Here is a 4,260-nt window from a genome sequence, read left to right as displayed (position 1 = left end):
AAAAAAAAAAACACAAATCAGATTCCTGACATTGAGGTGCCTGGTTTTGTGAGAATGTAATAATCATCACTGAACTTAAAGCAGTGAGGTTTTGGTTTTTTTTTTTTTTTTTTGTGTTTTTGTTCATTTGTTTTTTGTTTTTTTTTTTGTTTTTGTTATTGTTATGTTTGTTTGTCTGTTGTTTTGACGATTCTGAGTTTTATAGCAAACCATATTGTACAGACTTGGGGGTTTAGGAGTCCAGACTGGCTGGGTCCCACACTTGCCACTTGCTGTGGTGCTTTCTTCCCTCCCTTAAGCGCCCCCCCGTGGTGAAGCCTTTCTCCAACCCCAGGCCCATCCCTCCCATCTGCCTTTGGTCTGCCCAGCCCCCACCCCCAACCCGCACCTTCCTGTAATCTGAGGTATGTGGATAGATTCCCCTTCCCTACACCCATGTGGTACAATCCAGTTCCCCCTGGCCTAAATTGAGTGGGACCTGGACCCAACTCCTCCCTCAGGCTCTTGAAACTCTAACCCCAACACTGGAAGAAGGAAAGGCGTGGGGAGAGGGGAGGTGCCAAGAGTCTGTTAACTAAGTTCCCACAGCAACTGGGATACAAGTTTCCATGACAATGAAAGAATGGGATGAGCCAAGCTGGAGGAGTCCCATCTTGCCCATCTTTAAGCTGACATCCCCCATCAGGTCAGAGTGGTGGAGCTGTTGAAGACAGTAATGCAAGAGAGCTGGGGGTGGGACAGTCCAAACGGGGTGCCCACTAGCCCAGTTTAGGTCAAGCTGGTCCCCTCACATCACAGTCCCCCAGATCAGAGATTCCTCTGGTTCAGTACAGATGAATGTTCAAGTATTGTGTAGAGAGCCAGGCAGGGGTCTGGGCTACCCCTCACCACTCCCCTGGGCCACGAGCTGAACAGCAAGTTGACCCGTGGCCCCAACTCCTTGTAATAGCTGCCATTTTCAGTGACGTTCAAGGAGTCAGGGTCAGGGAAAGAAATGAAATCTGGGCAGAAGGAGAGGGGTAACCACACAGAAGGGAACGAGCCCCACATCTGCTCTCTCCCAGCCCAGTCCTGGCACTTCCTGGTTTGTAGAGCCCCCTATCTGACTCCCGGATCCCCAACTGCTCCTCTGGTTTCCCCTTTTTGGGTCCCCATCCCACACAACTGGTCTTTGTTCCCTGAACCCTTGTTGGTCTGCTCTCTGCCCTCCCTGCACCCATGCCCTCCCCGCACCCATCCGTCACCTCCCACAGCCCTGTGGCTCCCAGTATCCTGCCCCCTCACTCTTCCCTACTCAAGATTTGCACCTTTACCACCCCACCATCCGTTTGGCTCAGCACCTCCCCTGTACCTCTTGACCCACGCCCCCAAGGGGATGGACAACGAAGAAGCAGGTGGAAGGCAGAGATGGGAAGGAAAGATCCCCAAAGACATCAGCGTAGGTGGGAAAGGGGAAGGCTGGCTCATATCTCTGGGCAAAAATCCCAAGATATTAAACTGAGGAGTGTCAAGTCATGAAGAAAATAACCTGGCCTTACATTAGGGGGTGAAATGAGGGCAAGAGGTCCAGGAACTGGGAGTCTTTAACATCCTTAATCCAGTGGAGGTCCAAGAGCCGCGGTGCAGGCAGTGGGGTGGAGCCCAGGGCAGAGATGGAGAGCCAGGACCACCCGGAAAGCACCAACTCCTGCAAACCTTGCAGTCGGTTCAGAAAACACATGAGCTGCTATTTGTGGAAACACCTGTCCAGCTGAGGTCCAGAGCACATGGCTGGCGGCAAACCACCCCATTAAGCATGGGTGGGTCATTGACTTCCTCCAGCTTAGGTCCATTCGAGGCCACAGACGCTTGTTGTAGCACCAGCAGCTCAAAGTCCTGCAGACTCGCATACAGACACATAACTCTTGGAGTCCAAGGCGCTGGAAGACATGGAGCCATGCAGCCCGAGGCAGCAGGCAAAGAAAGGCAGATTGTCAGGCTCAGAGCTTGGGGGGGGGTGCGTAACTGTGGAGGCCATGGTGGTGGGGCAGGGCCCAGAGGCCAATAGAACAGTGTCCCCCACTGCCAGGGCATTTAGCCCACCACCACTCCATGGTTTTCCTTCTCGCCAGAGCTGCCCCAGGATGGCTGAAGGCCATTCCAGGCCTCCCCAGGAGCTTTGTCCTTACTAAGCGATGTGCCCTAGGAGTCTGAGTGTGTGTCTGAGTCCTAGGAGGAAGAAGAGGTATCAGGCACCTGCTCCAGCAGCTGGCATATACGCTTGAAAGGCTCGAGTTTCTCCCTCTGTGGTGATGGGATGGCACTGCCAGGCCCTCAGCAGAAGCCATAGGTGGCTTGAGTTTCTCCCCAGTTCTCGGGAGGGAGCCCAGGGTGACAGGATGAGAATGCCTGGCTGGGATTCAGAACCCTGGAGGGGGGGGGGCGCTGAAGGCCAGGGCAGCCTGGGTCTGCTCCTCGGAGGAGGCAGGCATCTCCTCCCACCTTCTTCAAGTGCCTATCTTGGCCTCCTTTCACCTTTTTCCTTGGGATGGGGGTCTCATTCCCTGCCTCCAACTCCTTCCGTTTGGGGGCCCAGACACATGGTCAGGAGGAGGGCTAGCAGGTAAGGATCCCTTTCTTCTGGACAGAGGTGGAGGTGGTGGCTCCTCTGTCAGCTTCCATCCACCCCCTCACCACTGTCAACTCTATGGCGCCCTGGACCCTCACCTGCATCCTTGTCCATCCTTCCTGGGTACCTTGGGGGCACTCACAGCAGTTGGGGATCTCTGAATTGATAGCACCCTGAGCCTTTCCCATCTTCAGGCAGCCAGGGTGACGATCTCATTGCAGACTGTACACTCCATGAGGCTCAAAACAAACTTCTCTTCCTCTCCATCCACCTTCCTCCTTCCCAGCTTCCCCACACATCAAGCACACAGCTGTGTGTGGGAGCACGGGCGCAGCGCACTGCCGAAGCAGGCAGGACTGCTTCATGCGCCTGCTCCGCCGACGCCCCCAGCTTCCTCAAATCTCCTCAGAAATGGCAGTGCCGGCCCTCAGATCGCACACAGGCCTGGCAGCGACGGCAGCAGGTTCCGCGGTGGTGCGCTTCAGCCCCAGGGCCCTGGCTGCGCGACGACATTGGGGGTGTCAACACCACCGAAGGCTCTCACGTGTCCCGGGAGCCATCTCCTGGCTGCTCGGCGGCCAGTGGCGGCGCAGGGCGGGGAAACGCTAGGAATGCCTCAGTCCACGCCTCCTGAGCGCGCTCGGCCCCTCCCTCCAGCGGAGGGCGGGACAACAGCGAGTGGAGGTCGGGAGCGTGGGGGCCAGGCCCTCCCACCGGCTGCTGCAAGGCCCTTCTGGGGGCTCAGTCACTCAGCCACTCCAGGCCAACGGGGGGGCTCCGTGGGCACAGGGTGATCAGCTTCTGCCCAGGCCCCACTCAGTCCCGGTACGAGTCTCAGCTTCCCACCCACACCTTTTCCCAAAGCCCCCCCCACCCTTAACTGGCCCCTTCCCAGCTCCAACTGTCTAGCCGTCCAGGGAAAGATCCAGGGCTCCCCACCATTTCCGGGGTTCAAACCCATCCCACTGCTGGTTCATGGGGGGGGGGGGGGGGGGGAGGTGGCTGCAACCTGACCCACAGAGACAGGGCAAAGAGGGGGGGTGTCAGTTTTTTCGTTTTTTAACACTGTTGCTTTTCTTTAAAACTTGCAGGGCACATTAAAATTTCTTCTGCAAGACATGTATCAGCTTCCACATGAAAATTACCCTCCATGTCTTCTAGAACTTGACAACGTTCTTCAATATTATGGTCTCCCAAATTGTAGCTTAAAATATAGTACCAGAAATATATTATATATTATTGGAAATTAGGAAAATTGAAGGTATTATATCCAGAGTCTCTAAGAACCATGCCTGATTTATTCACCTCATTATTCCTCATTCTCAACTGAATTTGCAGAAGAACATCAGTAACAGAGAAACATTTGTCCCCTGACTTTAAAAAGCAAAACATGATTCAGTTCTTACCTACAGCAGCTTGGTTCGCGTAGGTCTCCAGCATCACATCCTTGTAGAGACTCTTCTGGGAAGGATCCAGCAAAGCCCACTCTTCCCGAGTGAAGTTCACATGCTCATCATCACAGGTCACTGCATCCTAAAGTGTGCTGTACATGTGTACGCAGAAAGCAGGACACTGACATCACTGTACATGTCTGCGTCACTGACAACATAGTCATCTAACTCTGGTGCTTCCTCCACTCATTTCCAAATGCA

General features: G+C 54.5%; 1 pseudogene; it reads right to left on the bottom strand.

Annotated features, from left to right (window-relative positions):
• Positions 1-888: 888 nt before the first annotated feature.
• On the bottom strand, positions 889-3,151 carry LOC127187201 (F-box/LRR-repeat protein 19-like; annotated as a pseudogene).
• Between the last annotated feature and the right edge of the window lie 1,109 nt (positions 3,152-4,260).

This window comes from Acomys russatus, chromosome 3 (assembly GCF_903995435.1).
Source record: "Acomys russatus chromosome 3, mAcoRus1.1, whole genome shotgun sequence".
Taxonomy (NCBI): Eukaryota; Metazoa; Chordata; class Mammalia; order Rodentia; family Muridae; genus Acomys; species Acomys russatus.
Note: the sequence above shows the minus strand (reverse complement) of the source record. Positions and strands in the feature narration are given on the sequence as shown.